The sequence below is a fragment of the Lithobates pipiens genome, unplaced genomic scaffold (genome assembly GCF_037356315.1).
Source record: "Lithobates pipiens isolate NorthernLeopardFrog02 unplaced genomic scaffold, aLitPip1_a1.2 Scaffold_19, whole genome shotgun sequence".
In the NCBI taxonomy this organism is placed as follows: Eukaryota; Metazoa; Chordata; class Amphibia; order Anura; family Ranidae; genus Lithobates; species Lithobates pipiens.
Window position 1 is genome coordinate 170,571,270 of NW_027507764.1, and position 19,580 is coordinate 170,590,849.

At 43.5% G+C, this 19,580-nt stretch overlaps 1 protein-coding gene across 2 annotated transcripts in view; it reads left to right on the forward strand.

Moving 5' to 3' along the window:
* Window positions 1-15,467: 15,467 nt before the first annotated feature.
* CNOT10 (CCR4-NOT transcription complex subunit 10) overlaps window positions 15,468-19,580 on the forward strand; it is a 192,788-nt gene continuing 188,675 nt past the window's right edge. For both annotated transcript variants that reach the window (XM_077491467.1, XM_077491468.1), the window contains exon 1: window positions 15,468-15,572. The gene's annotated coding sequence lies outside the window, so the exon portion shown is untranslated. The remainder of the gene's footprint in view (window positions 15,573-19,580) is intronic.

The following is a 19,580-nucleotide window of genomic DNA, read 5'->3' on the forward strand; positions in this document are numbered from 1 at the left end:
CATATTATATTTATAAGTATGTAAGATTCATATAAGATATTTATAGTATGTTTGATTGTTTATTGTTCATTGTTGTATACTAGCCCTGAGGAAGGGGGAATAATTTCCTCCAAAACTTGTTGGCTTTACCTGTTACTCTTGACCAATAAACATTTCAAATAGACCCCTGAGTGATGTTTGTACTGAATGCTCCCAAATACCCACTCCAAAGTTTGTCGTCTGCTGAATGCTCTCTTTTTTCAGAGAGGTAGCAGCCTGGGACTGAAACAAGGTCTATCTACGCTATACTTTCATCATGCATCAGCCCCTTTGAAGGACGACTCACTGTAATGATTGTAAGTGCTCACATTGTAAAACAACTCATTCAGTTTCAAATAGAGATGAAAAGCAAAACATTTTTGTATGCATATATATTAAAAAAAATAAAATTATAATGACCTTTTTTTCCTTTTATTTTTTAAAGTGATAACATTTTCTCTGTTCTCAGCTGCATAAGAGCTGGGGGGGGAGGAGAAGCACCAGTACACTGAGCTCCCCAAAAGGGGGGGGGGGGAATGTCGGGACATGTCTGATCATTGGAGAGAAATACAATGTATTCCCAGTTCCCAGCATAGCTAGAGAGCTGACCATGCTGTGTTCTGCTTAGTGTGGTCAGTTTTTAATAGGAAGGCAGAGAAACTGGCAGGAACACCAGGGATTTTACATAAAGGAAGCAATACAGAGAGAACAGGATACTTTCTCATACAGGTACTTCGTACAGCAGACACATACCAGGAATATGAAATGTTGGGGTAACAAATGCTTTAACATCCACCAGAACCAATACCTTATTTCTACAAGTCCGGTGCTATCTCACGTTTTCTTTCGCTGAATTATTTTTTCACCCTACCAAAGTAAAACGCCCCACATATGCATTTCATAAGGTATTATTATTATTTAGGATTTATATAGCTCCAGCAATTTACACAGCGCTATACAATAATTCAACTATCATTGTTTAACACAAAACATAGTGTTTTGGCTTTAAAAATGTTATATTTCGAATATTCCATTTTGCCCTTCTCTTCCATTTTGGTTTAGCTCATAATTCTTTTTATTGATATCAAAGGAATTGTTCAAATAACTAATAAATAACTAATAAATATAGCCGAACTCGTTCAAATGGGTTTACATAGACTTAATAAAGCTCACACAGTGTCTGTTCTGTTGCTCTCTTTCACCATTTCACCATTCCCCATCCTGGAGATATCATTTTTTAGGTTAATAATTTAAACTGGCATTATATAATAAAGATTTTTTTCACTGAAAGTGTTGCAATGTAACAGATTAATAGGCTTTAAAATAATTCTCTCTCTTAATGCTAGTGATATTGATTTTTTTCATTACATATAACTCTATGTCATGATCAGGGGTCAGGCTCAGAGGCCAGTGGCTATAGTAGAAAAAAGTCTCACACAGAAACCAGGAAGATAAATACACAAGCAGATTCCCCTGGCCGGTGACATAGGCTCATCCGAGGAGCAGGGTCTAACCACTAACTGGTCTTCACCAGAGCTCCTGATGGTGGAAATGGATTTTGTTGCCTTTTAGTGCCAGATCGCGGTCCTCAGAATCATCCTACCGGGAGGTGCTCAAGCCAGGATGCGGTAGCAGAATTAACAGGTAGGGATCAAGCGTAGTCGATAAACATGCCAAAGCGTAGTCGATAAACATGCCAAAGGTATGTAATAAGTAGTTGCAAGTTGGGATCAATCAGAAGAATAGTTGATGGAACAAGCCAAAGGTCGGTAACAAATCATTGCAGGTCGGGATCAAGTGGAAGCTTAATCAAGGAACAAGCCAAAAGTGTGTAATGAATGATAATGAAGTGCAGACAGCAGCAGGATCGTAAGAAACAAGATATTGGCTGGAGAAGAGCAAAATGTTCTGGCAAACAGGAAGTGCAAAAGCGTGGCTTCAATAGGAAGTTTATGAGAAGAGCAAGGATTTCAAGGTTCACCAGAAACGGGATAGAAAGTTTGACCAAGGGATCAGGCGGGGAGCTGCCCAGCATCTCAGGTGGCTCAGCAACTACCATACATAGCAGAGGTCTTGGGTTCAGTTTTAGGTCCTGACACTCAATCTAATATTTTGACACATTTGTTACAGAACACTTAGGAGTGTAGTTATCCCCTTCCCGCCGACCGTACGCACATATGCAGCCTCGGCTTTAGGGGGGTCTGCATGCATCATCCCGATGCTGTTTTTTTAGAGTGGCCGGTCGGCTCTTCAGAGATAACAACCGATGTGGCTAAAAGCCACTCAGCCTTTATCCTGGAGGAGCGAGAGGGGGCGCACCCCCCCTCCCGCCGCCTTCCGCTGCTCTTCCCGGGCCACTCATCCCACCGGAAGACCCGATGTGTGATCCAGCACTTCCAACGGGTAGCGTGAGACTGGAGAGAAGCCAGAAATGGCTTCCTTACAGTCTTCTTTGTGTAAACATGGAAGCAACTTCACAACGTCACTTCCAGTTTACTCGGCTGTCAATGGCGCAGTTTTAAAAAAAAATTACAGTATTCAGAATCACCGTTTTTGCCGATGTGAATCCTTTGAAGTGCAAAGGAGGGATTTGGGATCTTTCAGAACCCCGATCCCTCCATAAAGAGTACCTGTCACCACATATTACTGTCACAAGGGATGTTGTGACAGCAATAAAAGTAATCATTTTTTTTTCTTCAAAAGTGACAATTAAAAAAAAAAAAAAAAAGTTTAAAACACCATATTACGCACACGTAAGTCGCGCCGCATATGTAAACGGAGCTCAAATGAATGAATGAATGAATGAAATACTTGTATAGCGCACAATGTGAACTGAATCGCCTCTAGGCGCTATGGCGAGCTTTGATCATCTGCTAAAAGAGGAAGGTCTTGAGTTTTTTCCTAAAAGCCAGGTGATTTTCTTCCAGGCGGATGTTGATTGGTAGAGCATTCCATAGCCGAGGCCCTTGGACAGCAAATCTCCGATCACCCTTGGATTTATACCGGGCTTTGGGCACGAGGAGGAGGTTTTTGTTGGCTGATCGAAGACTGCGGTTTGGTGTGTAATGATTTATTTTCTCCATTAGGTATTGCGGAGCTTCTCTATGCACGCATTTGTGGGTGAGGCACAGGGTCTTGAACGTGATCCGTTTTTTTACGGTTAGCCAATGTAAGCTCCTCAGTGAAGGAGAGATGGATTCCCAGGGTTTTTTCCTGTTATCAGCCTTGCCGCCGTGTTTTGGATCAGTTGTAATCGCGCAAGTTGATATTGTGGTAATCCTATGTAAAGCGAGTTTGCGTAGTCCAGTCGTGAATTAATGATTGTTCCAACTACCACTGCTTTGTCATTCTTTGGGATAAAAGGGATGAGTCTGCGAAGCATGCGCAGCAGATGGTGAGATCGACTGACTACAGATCCTATTTGCGCATCCATTGACATTTGTGCGTCTAAAATAACCCCGAGACTCTTCGCTTTGGTCTTTGGGGAGATAGTCTGCCCAAAGACGGTTGGTGGAGACCAGGAGGTTTTGGGTGCGGGCTTATGATTTGGGTGTAAGATAAGAAGCTCTGTCTTTGATTGGTTCAGCTGGAGGGAGTTGGTGGTCATCCAGTCCTCTATTGATTTGAGGCAGTTTTCAAGTTGTTGTTGGTGATCTTTTTTTCCATTGATCCGGAAATAAAGTTGCGTGTCGTCAGCGTAAGAGTGGAAGCAGAGATCTAAACATCTGATGATTTGAAGGAGTGGGCGAATGTAAATGTTGAAGAGAACGGGTGACAACGGAGAGCCTTGAGGGACTCCGCAGGTGACTGCCCGAGTTTCGGAGAGCAATTTTCCTAGTTTTACTGTCTGTGACCGATTTCCTAGGAAGGACGCGAACCATTGGAGATCTATGTCTTGGACTCCGGCTACTTCTGTGAGGCGGACGAGTAGAGTCAAATCACACATGTGAGGTATCGCCGCGATCATCAGAGGGAGAGCAATAATTCTAGCACAAGACCTCCTCTGTAACTCAAACCTCGTAGCTGTTATTTTTATTTAAAGCGTCGCCTATGGAGATTTTTAGGTACCGTAGTTTGTCACCATTCCACGAGTGTGCGGAATTTCAAAGCATGAAATATTAGGTATCTATTTACTCTGCGTAACATCATCTTTCACATTATACAAAAAAATTGGGCTAACTTTACTGTTTCACTTTTGCGTTTGAAAGACCGCTGCGCAAATAAAGTGTGATATAAAATATTGCAACAGTCGCCATTTTATTCTCTAGATTCTCTGATAAAAAAATAATAAAAAAAAATAATAATATATAATGTTTGGGGGTTCTAGGAAATTTTCTAGCAAAAAATATGGATTTTAACTTGTAAGCAACAAATGTCAGAAACAGGCTTAAGCATGAAATGGTTAAAATATATTCGCAGAGCTATTCATCTACATTCATATTCTGCGAAAGTGAAAAAATAGAATGTTTCTAGGCAATTTCAGTCCTGCACTGATGTCCTTCATTCGGAAGTGTGAACCAAGAAAAAAACATGGAGCTGATGATCATAAGAAACAAATACAGGACTTGGCCACTGAGTTGGACCTGCTCGCATCTGCCCAGGCTGAGAAGGCCCTGCGCTGGACCAAGTACAATTCTATAGCAGCTCAAACAAACCTGGTCCTATGTTGGCTAGGAAACTTAACTTGGTGGGGCGCCTGAACAGGCCGGTTCGCCTGCAGGTGAGGGGGGGGGGATTCACGTCAAACCCATCCAAGGTAGTGGCCGGCTTTGCCTCATTTCTCTCATCTTTATATAGCAGACCAGCTGCCTTTGACTGGGACAAGGCCGAGAGATTCTTTCAAACGTTTAGCCTTCCCTCCTTGTCCTTGGAAGCTTGAGACTCTTTGAATGCTCCTATATCTGAGCTGGAAGTCGCCCAGGCCCTCAAGTCTCTTAAACCGTCCAAGGCACCAGGCCAGGACAGCTTTACTGGGCTCTACTACAAGACATTTGCACCCCTGCTCATCCCCCACCTGACTTCCTACTTCAACTCCTGGCAGGAAGGATTGCGGTCCTCCCCCGATTCGCTTAAAGCTCACATCCCCATGCTCCCCAAGTCAATTGAGGAAGCCACGGACCCACAATCTTTTCGTCCCATCTCCCTGATGAATGTCGACCTGAAGGTCTTAGGCAAGGTTCTGAGCACGCAAGTTAATAGATACCTTCAGGCCCTCATTCACAGGGACCAAGTGGGCTTTGTGCCTGGTCGCCAGGCGGGATAAAATGTCTGCAAGGTTATTCATCTCCTCCATATCCTCCAACAACGTAAAATCCTGGGGTTCTTGCTTTCATTAGATATCTATAAAGCTATAAAATTTGACTCTCTCTCCTGGGATTATCTCCAATTTGTTTTGACTAGATGGAGATTCGGGGGGAATTTTTTGAGTTGGATACAAGCCCTCTATTCTGCACCGTCAGCGTTGGTAAAATATGCGGGCTTTCTCTCAGATCCATTCCACATACTTCGGGGTACTAGACAGGGATGCCCCCTGTACACTCTTTATTTTGGCACTGGAGCCGCTGGCGGCGGCGATCAGGGCCAACGGTGGCATCTCAGGAGTTGGAAGAGCTTTCGCAATTGTGGACAACGGGGTGATGTTCTTCACACCTGGTGGTCCTGCCCGAGGCTAGTGGGGTTCTGGTCAAGGATCTTTGGTTTGCTGCAGACACTCCTCAGCAGAAGCTGGCTACCTATCTTTTCATAGCAGCTAAGCGGACCATTGCCCAGGCCTGGAAGACCCAATGGGTGAATTTTCATGGGGTAAAGACACGCATGACTGCTATGCTACTACAAGAATGCATGTCCAGCATCGTACATGATTCACACGCTAAATTTCTAAAAATCTGGGAGCCGGGGTTTTCATATGAATTCCCTACGCTCCACGCAGCATGCCTGGGCCTGGTCTGACCTCACTTGCTGGGACCCCCGCGCTGGAGCTTCCCCCCTTTTTTTTTCTTTTTCCTTCTTTCCTTCCCCCCCTCTCTTCTTTAGTCTCCATTCTCTATTCTCTTCACTTTTTTTATTCTTCTCTATAGTCTCTCCCTCTTTTCTCAAAATTACCGTTGCCCCCCATGGCAGGGGGTAGCGGGTGAAGGGCTTTCACCCCAAAGATGGCAAGGGGGTTAAGATTATTTGTTTTGCAGCCAGTCTTGATGTCATCCCCTACCTTTATTATACCGTCTGTATATTGTGGTGTTTTGCCCTTTGGAATAATGTTTATGTTTTGTAGCCCCTGCGAGGGCGTCCAATGAGAGGATCCTATTTTCTTGTCTGCTTAAATTTCTAATAAACATATTGAAATAGAAACAAATACAGTACTTATTTAACCACTTCAGCCCCGGAAGAATTTACCCCCTTCCTGACCAGAGCACTTTTTGCGATGCGGCACTGTGACGTTTTAATTGACAATTGCGCAGTTGTGCGATGTGGCTCCCAAACAAAACCAGTGTCCTTTTTTTCCCCACAAATAGAGCTTTCTTTTGGTATTTGATCACCTCTGCGGTTTTTATTTTTTGCGCTATAAACAAAAAATAGTGCAAATTTTGAAAAAACGCAATATTTTTTTTACTTTTTGCTATAATAAATATCCCCAAAAAATATATATAAATTTTTTTTTTTTTTTCTCCTCAGTTTAGGCCAATATGTATTCATCTACATATTTTTGGTAAAAAAAAAAAAAATCGCAAAAAAATGTTTATTAATTGGTTTGCACAAAAGTTATAGCGTCTACAAAATAGGGGATAGTTTTATAGCATTTTTATTGATAATTTTTTTTTTTTACTAGTAATGGTGGCATTTTTTTAGTGACTGCGACATTATGGTGGACACATCGGACACTTTTGGCATGATTTTGGGACCATTTACATTTATACAGCGATCAGTGCGATTAAAAATGCATTGATTACTGTCTAAATGTGACTGGCAGTGAAGGGGTTAAGTGTGTCCTATTGAGTGATTCTAACTGTGGGGGGGGGGCTGTGTGTGACATGTCCCTAATCACCGCTCCCGATTACATGGAGCTGTGATCAGTGACAGTCTCATTAGGTAGAACGGGGAGAAGCTAATGTAAACTAGCATCTCTCCGTTCTTCTTTACCGTGAGACGGTCATGGTGCTCCCGGCACGAGCGCGCGCGTGCCTGCAAGCAGCCTCTTAAAGGGCAATGTACAGGTATATTAATCTGCCTGTACTTGCCCTTCTGCCGCAGTATATCTGCGTGAGGTGGTCGGGAAGCGGTTAACCACTTGCCTTCCGCCCACTGTCAAATGACGTGGGAGCAGTGCGGCTCTCGTTCTGGGAGGATGTAATATGACAGCTCCCCAGAATGTCTGCTCTCGCGTGCCCTAGGACACGGCGTAACTCCGATCTCTGTAAAGAGCTGATGATGCGGCTCTTTAACCACTTGCCGCCCGCCATATAGCAAAATTACGGCGGCAAAGTGTTTTCAATATCCTGACCGGACGTCATATGACATCCAGCAGGATAACATCCGCTGTGCGCATTGCAGCGATCGGTGGTGCGGTGTGTCAGTCTGACACGCCGCTACACTGATCTGTGTAAAGAGTCTCTGACGGATACTCTTTACCAGGTGATCAGCCGTGTCCATTTACGGCTGATCACAGTGTGAACAGGAAGAGCCGTTCATCAGCTTTTCCTGACTCGCGTTTGTCAGACGCGAGTAGAGGAGAGCCTATCGGCGGCTCCTCTCACAGGGGGGGTCTGTGCTGATTCATTATAAGTGCAGCCCCCCCGAGGACGCCCACACTGGACCACCAGGGACACCACTAGGATCACTAGGGACGCCACTAGGACCACCAGGGATGTCACCACCAGGTATGCCACCCTAGACCACCAGGGATGCAATCAGTGCCCACAATGGATGCCAATCATCAGTGCCCTGATTATAGTAAAGACCCAGCAGAGCCCATCAGTGCCACCAAGCAGTGCCCATCAGTGTCAGTAATCAGTGACAACAATTGGTGCTACCAATCAGTTCCCATTAGTCATTCCAGTCAGTGCTGCCATTCAGTACTCATCAGTGCCTGCTCACCTATTTTGCCCATCAGAGCTATTTATCTGTGCCACCTATCAGTGCCCACCTGTGCCACCTATCAGTGTTCATCAGTGCCGCATATCAGTGTCCATCAGTGTGGCATATTAGCGCCTCCTCATGAGTGCTACATAAGCAGTGCCCATAAGTGCCCCTCATCAGTGCCACATAATCATTGCCCATAAGTGCACCCTATCAGTGCCCATAAGTGTAGCCTCTTCAATGCACATCAGTGAAGGAAAAAAAATATTTTTCAACATTTTCAGTCTTTTTTTTTAAATTTTTTGAAAAAAAATTAAAAACCCAGCAATGATTAAATATCGCCAAAGAAAGCTCTATTTGTGTGAACAAAATGATTAAAAATTATTTTAGGTACAGTGTTGCATGACAACGCAATTATCATTCAAACTGCAACAGCGCTGAAAGCTGAAAATTGGCTTGGGCAGGAAGGGGGTGAAAGTGCCCTGTACTGAAGTGTTTAATATGATCATCCGCACCATTTATGGCCATAATGGGATATAATTTCTTGAGTCACGCTATTATTACAATCAAATAGCATCCAACCTGGAGAGAAAATGGATAACATTCAATTTTGCCCTCATTCACACAGAATGAATGCGCATGCAATGTCACAGGACGAATAGCTCTTTGAATTTTTTTAAAATACACCCCATGTAATTTTTGAGTCACTAAACCAAATGTTTGCTCGGTCTTTTAAATTGAATAGACTGAAGCACAGTGTGGATGAATTCTGGTAAATTCCAGGTGGCTAATGCTATTTTATGTAGGCAAACAACTGTATTTGCTTGATGGGCTAATTTTGTCAATGAATAGTTCTTTCTTTAATTTAACATCATTTGTTATCATGACTGATCAGCTTTCCATGATTACAGATTTATAAGTTTCCCACATGATCAGCACAGAGGAACCTTGTTGTTTCCTATCAGTGAAATCTGTTTTTAATGTCTTATGACTTTATCTTATGGCAACATCTTTAGGATGAAGTCATTCAGTTTTCATGTGCTTGCTTTAATGTCAGAATATGAGAGTAGTTTTTACTGCAATTAATACTCAAATACTGAAAATAAACAGTAATGGTAAATTAAACTAAAGACTAACTTCAGCTTGTGCACTGTTACATTTGTGTAGCACTCTCTAGTGTGCTAGGTGCGAGAGATTTTTGTCGGCAAATTTATGCAGGCTTGGCTGGCAGCCAGGCCTGCTTGTTTTTGTTTCTGGGTTGGTAGAAATTCAGGGAGAGCTGGATAACTCACAGGCAGCATCACTGAGACCTCCCAGTTATTTCCAGAGTGTGCAGGAACCTTCTGGAAAGAAAGGTGGAGCCGTGAGGTGGAGAAGTCTGGAGTATTCTGAGGGCCCTGACCAATCCCCAGCCTGGATTGGCAGGGGGCAGGTCTCCTCAAATACTCAGGGTCAGTCCAGCTGTGGGAAGGGTTGTTCGAATGGAAGCTGGAGATGGAGTGTTAGGCTGTTGGTGGCCTTTGAGGGAGCTCCTCAGTCTGGGGGGTGACCTTGGGCTTGGGCTCGGTTGTAGACAGGACCTTCCTAAAACCAATGGAGGTGTCCTGGACAGGAGGCACGGGGGCAAGGAGAGCACAGCGGGAGAAAACTGCCATGCAAGTCTCCAGGATAAACAACAAGTTGCAGCCAAGAGGGCTGGTGAGTGATACACAGTCAGGAAGACTGTGAGGCACGCCTGAGAGGACTGGGTGCAAGTAGTCTGGGATAGGTGCAGAGCCAGTGAAGAGGACTGTGGTGGCATGGGCAGTGGAATGAGGCAGCTGCAGCAAAGAGAACTGGGAGGGCCTAAAGAGGTGGTACTGGGATCAATAGCCACATGGGACAGCTAGCACTAGGACTACCATATTTTGCTACAGCATAGGGGCCCGCGACCCCTGCCTGAAAGGGGCTATTTGCTTTGGGCCTGGCTGAGCCAGTCTCAGGCCTGCAATTCAGTGCTAGCTGTTCCTGGGAGTTGTAGTTATACAACCAACTGTGTGCTGGAGGTATAAGAGAGGAAGTTGTATATACCAGAGGTGTATATAATTCTTGGTCCCTATTGCTTTTACAATCAACTGGGCATCTCATGTCTACAATATCCCCATCCAAGTTACAATCCCCTAAATAAAAAAACACAAAGTACATGGACTGTTCTTGACTACTAAGTGTCTGAAGTTGTGTGCCTGGCTGTGCAGGGTGAGGGGTGGACCACATCTACCAGCAGCCCCTACAAGGGTATCGCTACACCCGTATTTAGGGTGTAACATGGTGCAAACCGGTGCCTTCCCTCCCCCAAACCTATCACCCTCCTGAAAGCAAGCAGGATTTCTTCTCCCTCACAGCCACTGTTACGTTTGAAATTTGAAAAGTAAAATTTGTGAATAAATGAACAAGTGCAGTCTGCCACCACGGCAGATGGACTTGAAGTTCTCAATAGAAAATGAGCAGGCTGATCACCGCACTCTATAACTGAAAGCCTGTACCTGAGTACAACCAGGGCCTTGGAGGAAGAGTCTGCAAGAGCCTAGTTCCATCGGGGATCCAATGATTGTTATTGCATTTTGCCAAAAAAATAATAAATGCACAAGGCCATAAACACAGTGCATGGGCATGCACAGAACACGGGGTATCTTTGGTAATGCACTAGGTGTGCGCGCCTTCCATTTCTGTTTTTCTTGTAGTTCCTTTCGGATTACCCCATCTGAGGAAGGCAGCATCCACCCAGTTGTGGGTACCATATATACCTTTCACACCATCATTTTATCTAAAATCTGTTACTCCACACCTTGGAAGATCTATTAGCACTGGAAGTGACTGTGTTTTTAGTAGCTTTTTTTTAGTGCATGTCTCTATTAAAATCTCTTTGCATGTCTCTTCTGCAGAGCCTACCTGTTTGCAATTGTTTTTTAACTTTAGTTATGCGTTAACAGTGCAGTTAAGAGCAGTGATGAGCTCAGGTGTGTTTGGACTAGGACTCAAACCCATGTGTGCAAGTCCACTAGGAAATTGTCACCTTTGTGGGCCAATCATTTGTGGCTGGGGCATCCCTCCCCCCCCGCCCCTGCATTGAGACATATATATGCCTGCTGTATACCTGTGGGGTGGGGGATGCCCCTGGAGCAGATGACTGACCCATTACAGGGGCCAGCTTCCTGGTGGGCTCACACATGTGGGTTTGGATCCTAGATCAAACACACCCAAGCTCATTACAATTGAGGAATGAGCATAATGGGATCCTAGTCTGAATCCAGCTGAGTGAGTTTGCCAAGAAGCTGTCACTGTACTGGGTCAATCACAAGCAGCTGAGGTATTCCCTACCCCACAGTTGCATGTTTACATAGGGGTTTGTATGCTTGCGACCTGGAAAGTTTGCTCTAGTGAGTTTAGACAAGGATCCAAACATGGCTGAGCCCTGATCCCTTATCCCATAGCTCCCAACTGTCCCTCATTTCAAGGGACTGTCCTAGATTTGGAGCAATGTCCCTCTGTCCCTCTTTCCTCCTCATTTGTCCCTCATTTTGGTCTCATCTATATATTTATATATAAAATGCACATTTTATCTTTCAAAAAGTGTTTCCCGGTGCTAAAATTTTCATCCAAAATCTAAATGGCTGCCTTTCTAAATTTCAAAAGCCAATATAAAGGAATAGTAGTGGTAAAAAAAAAAACCTTGTGGGTTTAACTAATCTTTTTTTTAGGTTAATTCTCCTTTAAGAGGGCATGGCAGTGGGGCGTGTCCTATGCCTAAATGCTTTTGCTAGTAGGTGTCCCTCATTCCCATCTCAGAAAGTTGGGAGGTATGCTTATCCTGCACAAGCAACTGTGACAGTTATCATTCATAGCCTGCCTTAAATGTAACTGTTTTGTGAAACAGTTAAATGTATGTGTTTAGTTGTGCTTTACAGGACACTCAGGGGAATTCAACATAGCCCTTATGGCATTTTTCTCTTAACCACTTTAGCCCTGGAAGGATTTACCCCCTTTTTGCGATTCGGCACTGCCTCGCTTTAACTAACAATTGCACGGTTGTGCGACGTGACTCCCAAACAAAATTGACATCCTTTTTTTTTCCCACAAATAGAGAGTTCTTTTGGTGGTATTTGATCACCCCTGCGGTTTTTATTTTTTTGCTATAAACAAAAAAAGAGCAATCATTTTGAAAAAAACGCATTCTTTTTTACTTTTTTCTATAATAAATATCCCCCAAAAATATATAAAAAAACTTATTTTTTTCCCTCAGTTTAGGCTGATACGTATTCTACATATTTTTGGTAACAAAAAATCGCAATAAGCATTTATTGATTGGTTTGCGCAAAATTTATAGCATCTACAAAATAGGGGATAGTTTTATGGCATTTTTATTAATAATTTTTTTTAATGGTGGCGATCAGCGATTTTTATCGTGACTGCGACATTATGGCAGACACAACTGACAATTTTGACACTTTTTGGGACCACTGGCATTAATACAGCAATCAATGCTATAAAATTGCATTGATTACTGTAAAAATGTCACTGGCAGTGAAGGGGGTTAACCACTAGCGGGCAGGGAGGGGTTAAGTGTGTCCTAGGGAAGTGTTTCTAACTGTCTGGGGAGGGGCTGTGTGTGACGTGACACTGATCGCTGCCCCCGATGACAGGGAGCAGACAATCAGTGTCCTGTCATTAGTCAGAATGGGGAGAGGCTTTTTACATTGGCATCTCCCCGTTCTTGCGCTCCGTGACACGATCGCGGGTATCCCTGCGACGATCGAGTCTGCGGGTCTCGCGAGCACGGTCACGGAGCTCCCAGCAGGTGCGCGCGCATATGGCGGGAAATTCAAAGTAACATATGGGTACGTTACTTTGCCCAGCCGTGCCATTCTGCCGATGTATATATGCCGACATCGGTCGGCAAGTGGTTAAAGTGGATGTAAACCCGATTCATGAAATTTGAGCTGGGCACATATATCTGCAGTGTTTTCTTATCTCTCTTCAAATCCCTAAGTCCCATTGACTTATCCTGCTCTTTTCTTCTATTATCAGTATGATAACCTCTGACAAGCTCTAAAGCTCTACTTCAACTGAGATAAAACCAGCCTGAATTTTGTGCTGTGGGAGGTTGCTATAAATAGATTAGCAGAGAGCTGAACTATTCACAAACAGCTCTGCAAGTCTCTGCCTATGTGAAGGGGTGGGGGTGTACCTTTCCTCCATTCTCCCAACTTTTTGAGATGGGAATGAGGGACACCTATCAGCAAAAGTATGCAGGCATAGGACAAACCCCTTTGCCACACCCCCTTAGGAGAATTCTACAAAAAAAACTATTTGGTTAAACTACTATTCCTTTATATTGGCTTTTGCAATTTACAAATGCAGCAATTTAGAATTCAGATGAAAGGTCTAGCGCTGGAAAACACTTTTTCATACATAAAAAGTGCATTTTATATACATCTATATAGATCTATATAGATCAGACCAAAATGAGGGACAAATGAGAAGGAATGAGGGACAGAGGGACATTGCTCCAAATCAGGGACAGTCCCTCGAAATCCGGAACAGTTGGGAGCAGTGGTGTAGCGTGGGTTGTCAGCAGCCAGAAAGGCAAGTAATTTGCCCCCCTAACCTGTGGACTTTTAGCATTCCAAGTCCCTTCCAACAATACAATAGTACTACTACTGACCAACCAGATTCCTTTTCTGACCATTACACACTACACTGACCACTATACTATACTGCCCATTACACTGAGGACTACACTGACCACTATATTATACTGACCCCTACACTGAGAACTATACTAACCATTACACTGAGAACTATACTAACCACTATACTGAGAACTATACTAACCACTATACTGAGAACTATACTGTCCACTACACTGAGAACAATACTAACCACTATACTGAGAACTATACTGTCCACTACACTGAGAACTATACTAACCCCTATACCATACACTACACTGACCACTATACTATACTGTACACTACACTGACCCCTATACTATACACCACACTGACCACTATACTGTCCACTGTACTATCCATTATACTATACTGTCCACTATACTGTACACTACATTGATCACTATACTATACTACACTACACTGACCAACATACTTCACTACACTGACCACCATACTTCACTACACTGACCACCATACTATACTACACTACACTGACCACCATACTACACTACTCTGACCACTATACTATACTACCCACTATACTACACTACACTGACCACTACACTACACACCATACTAGACTACACTGTCCACCATACCACTGATTGACCACCATACTACACTACACTGACTGACCATTACACTACACACCATACTACACTAACTGACCACCATACTATACTATTCTCTCTCTCTAGTCTCTTTCTCTCTCTTCTCTCTCTCTATTCTGTCTTTCTGTTCTAGCTCTCTATTCACTGTCTCTCCATTCTCTCTGGAGGTCATGTGCGGAGGTGGGACTTCAGAAGAGATCATGGACAGGCCAGCCATATGCCGCACATGACCCCCATACGCCCAATCACAGGGCGCCGGACACTTAACATGGTGGCCCGGAGCCCTGGGGACACAGGCATTCAAATTAGGAGGAGATAGCAGCAGTGAGTGACAAATACTGGCGCAGTGGCGCCCCCTAAATGTCATGCACCCCCTGCACCCCCCACGCTACGCCACTGGTTGGGAGCTATGTATATGCCCAGACTTCATTTCCAGAGCTGAACAGGAATGGAAATCTGTAAAAGGATGTGCACTTTCTAGAGAATTTATAAAGCTGAAGACAACAGATATGCATAGGAGTGAGATTTGTTTCATCTCTGTGTATCTTCTGAGGCTGTTCACTTCAATGGGTATATGTGGGGGTTTACATCCACTTTAAGATCTATCTCCAAAGTTATGTGGGAGCTCAGGATCACCACCAGCCTCTTGTAAAAGTGACAGTCTTTCTAGGATTTCTCCAGTTGCTGTAGTCAGTTACCAGATGGCTTAGGTCAAGTTCATTGCAAACCTAGCTGACCAGCTATTTTGGTATGATAAAATAAACTAAAGCAGCTTCCTGATTATGCACCTCCCTCCCCCAAGGTGGCGCTGTAAAGTATCGCAAATTTTTTTGCTACGAGTAAATGACGTAATCTTCTTGCATTTAAAAAAAAAGAAAAAAAAAGAGATCAAGCTATCTCTACTAATTCAAGTCTCCTATCCTTGCTCTCGGCTTCTCTTTAATTTTGAAATCGTCTTCCATTGTCTTGAAGACCAAACGATGTAAAACGGCGAATGTGGTATTCAGAAAAATGGCGCCTGGGAAAGGGACAACTTTCTAAACAGGCGAGAGGATATGACGTAAGAGCGGACAGGAAACGCAGGGTTTTGTTGTCATTAGAGGTCACCGCGCATGCCTCGCGAAACAGCTGAAGGTTCGGTTCGGCGGGTGTGTTAGTGGTGAGTTATTGATGTTGTCGGCTCAGTGAGGGCGGGCAGGGAGCTTCACTTCCGTCCTCAGTGACTTCTTCTGTCACTCTGTCCTCTGTGAGTGGAACTTAGTGGGGACAGCACACATGTCAGGCTCTGGGTTTATGTCATACATGTCAGCTCTCCCTGACTTCCACTCTCAGAATTGGGAAGTTTGTGCTTGAAAAGTATCTATCTTTAGAGCAGAACTAAGGTCATTGTTTATTAACTTACCTGTTTGTCGCGCTGTCTCTTCTGCAATGAAATAACCCTTCCTACCCGCTCTGTAGAATGTACACTGAGCCACACGCGTGTAACACGGATTACATTTCCAGCACGGTGCCTTGGGGGTATGATAACTGCATGGTAGGGCGACTTAGGTCATCTGGCACCGGCCAATCAAGACACCTTGAGAAGCCAGGGAGAAGATTGCGGTGTTTTGTCACATATGGCGACCCATCACATTTGGCTAGCCGCTGGACTGCGCATGCGTGCCGCCATATGCGTTCCAACACTGTGGCGATCTGCGTTTGTGCAGAATTTTGTGGCCAGACCTCTGAGTCCAGGTTCAAGCCCCACCATCCAAGTGGACATAGAGTTAGATTATAAATTTGCTGAGCGAGGCCGTGCCCAAAGCGTGGCGAGCTGTCCTGTGGCAAAGTGGTCTTACAACAGTGTTGGAACGCATATGGCACTCCAGCGGATAGCAAAATATGATGGGTAGCCATATGTGACGAAACACTGGGTAGGGACCTTCCGGATTTCAGAGCGTTGGAGAGGAGGTAAGTATTGCACACTTTAGTTCCACTCTAAAGTGATATTAACCCCATAGTGACGGAGGCTAAAGCAAAACTTCACCCAAAAGGGGAAGTTCAGCTTGTTTGCATCCCCCCCCTCCACTGTCACATTTGGCACTTTTTTGATGGGAGCAGGTACCCACTGACAGTCAGATCGCCATGGCTATCTGAAAGGAAGTTAGGCCCCCCTTCTCACCATCCCCCACACAGCCTTTTTGGGACACATCACACCTAAGATTCCGGCACCAGGATCCTAAACCGATTGACGAATTGGCTCAGGTGAGGACATCACTGGATCCCTGGACAGGTAAGGGTCCTAATATTAATAGTCAGCAGCTACAGTATTTGTAGAGGCTGACTTTTTTTTTTTTTTTATAGAGAGACTGGAGCTCCTCTTTAGCCCTCATTCACATTGAATGCGGCTTTGAAAATGTGCAACTTTATCTGAAATTGCACAATTTCAAAGCCATATGTCAGTGCGACTTGGAAGACATCTGGGCAGCTTCATGCCCAGATGTTTATGCAAGTCACACCCAAAGTTCTCAAAAGTAGTGCAAGAAGTACTTTTTCAAATCGGTGGGACACCGCAAATTTGGCGTTACACCGATTTTTTTTTTTTTTTTTTTTTTTGTTTGTCGGCAATAGGGTGCGACTTGACAAATTGCTCCAATGTGAATGAGGGCTAAATGCCTGGACACCGTTTTTCAACTTTGACGTGTTAGTAAACTACATATCATCACAACTACTCTTCCAAAACAGATTTTTTTATATATATATATATATCAGTGCTCGACAAAACCCGGTCGCCAGGTCGCATTGGCGACTAGAATCAGCGACCTTGCGCCTGGGGCAGCATAGCTGGGGGTATCCCGTCTCCGTGGACCCCCCCCCCCCGCGCGATCGCGTCGGGCCGCGCCGCAGGCGGCCGGTAATTGAGCCCCCGGCTTTGAGGCCTTCTGTGATCCTATGGTTCCTTCTGGAATCTGGCGCCCTCTTGTGGTGGCCGTTGGAATTACAACCAACAATGCTAATGGGCCAGTCTTTCTCCATCCCTTTACTTAGAACCCCTAAACAAAAAAAAACAAAAAAAAAAAAAACAAAAAAAAAATTATATATATATATATATATATATATATATATATATATATATATATATATATATATATATATATATATATATATATATATTTTTTTTTTTTTATTTATTTATTCTAACACCCTAGAGAGTAAAATGGTGGTCGTTGCAATACTGTCTGTCACACCATATTTGCACAGCGGACTTACAAGCGCACTTTTTTTGGGGAAAAATTTTTTATTTAATAAAAAAAAAAAAGACAACAGTAAAGTTAGCCCAATTTTTTATTTTTTTTTATATTGTGAAAGATAATGTTACGCCGAGTAAATCGATACCCAACATGTCACGCTTCAAAATTGCGCCCGCTCATGGAATGGCGACAAACTTTTACCCTTTAAAATCTCCATAGGCGACGTTTAAAAAAATTCTTCAGGTTGCACGTTTTGAGTTACAGAGGAGGTCTGGGGCTAGAATTATTGCTCTTACTCTACCGATCGCAGCGATACCTCACATGTGTGGTTTGAACACCGCTTTCATATATGCGTTCGCTTCTGCACGCAAGCTTGGCAAGACAGGGCGCATTTAAAACAATTTTTTTTTCTTATTTTAACTTTTATTTTTATTTTTTTCACTGTTCTTTTAAAAAAAAAAAGTGTGTCACTTTTATTCCTATTACAAGGAATGTAAAAATCCCTTGCAATAGAAAAAAGCATGACAGGTCCTCTTTTATATATGAGATCTACGGTCAAAGAGACCTCACATCTCATATTTACACTAAAATGCAATTTAAAAATGTCCCTCTAAGAGCTATGGGCAATGACTTGGAGACAGGTGGGGGGCTGGGGGCGCTATCTTCCCCTCACTCGTCTCCATGACAGGACAGGGACAGGTCCAGATCGCCGTCACGGACCTGGCTCCTAACTTTTTTAGCTGGCTCCTAGATTCCAAGCAAATTTGTCAACCCCTGATATATATATTTTAGCTGTATATTTCTTGCTATCATAACCTACCACCAAAGAACAAACTAAAATATATATTTTTTTGCTCCTGATGATTGAAGCAATAGCACACATGTGGATGTTGTTGTTTGTACCCATAGTACAGATCAGGAGCAATAGTAAACATTTTAAATTTTTTTTTTTTTTTTTATCCTACCTAAAACACACTGACGCTAAGGGCTCATTTACACTTGCTTTGACTTTAACACACATTAAAGCGCCTACTGCTTCAACATGCTTTTATGATGTGTTTTTGATGCTTCGGTGGTGCTTCAATGAAGCTTTGTTGAAGCTTGACAGATGCCCTGCCTGTGTGTGGATATCTCATACCTGCAATTTCTCCAAAGTGAAGCTAAAGCTGAATTGAAGCCTCTCAAAAGCTGCAGGTGCTTCAAGCGAGCTTTGTCATCGAGTTCTGGGGATGCTTTTAAGATGTTTTGATGCACCACTAAAGCGACATGGGCTATATTTTTGAAGACAAAGCAAATGCAAGGTGTAAACAGGACCATAAGCTAACTGTTTTATTTAGTGACAGGGGCTTTGACTGTCATTCAAGGGGGGTAACAAAACCTGTTCAAAGCCATGTTTTGAAGCAAGTGTAAACTAACCCTAAATAATACTAATTTAAAAAATGCTTTAAAAAATTAAAATTCTGCCCCAAACATATTGACTGTAACCTTTGACCCAAACACTAACCTTGGTCAAAACTTGATCTAGCTATTTATTTATTTTTACACCTTTTTTTTATTATTTTTACACTTTTGTTTATTTACACTTTTCTCCCTACAAGAAGAGAGAGATAAAATGTATCTCTTCATTCAGAAAGAAAACACAAGGATGGGCTAGCACAGTGACTGCTCACTGAGGACAGCCAATCGGAGGCTATCACAGTGATCAGGTGACCAGGAGTCCCAGGTTCCGATTGTTAGTACGGGAACCGGAGCTCCCGGTGGGAGCCCACTGTGCAGTACACTCCCAGCACAAAGACGTATATGCATATATACCAGGGGTTGACAAATTTGCTTGGAATCTAGGAGCCAGCTTAAAAAGTTAGGCGCCAGGTCCGTGACGGCGATCCGGACCTGTCCCTGGCCTGACATGGAGACGAGTGAGGGGAAGATAGCAGCGC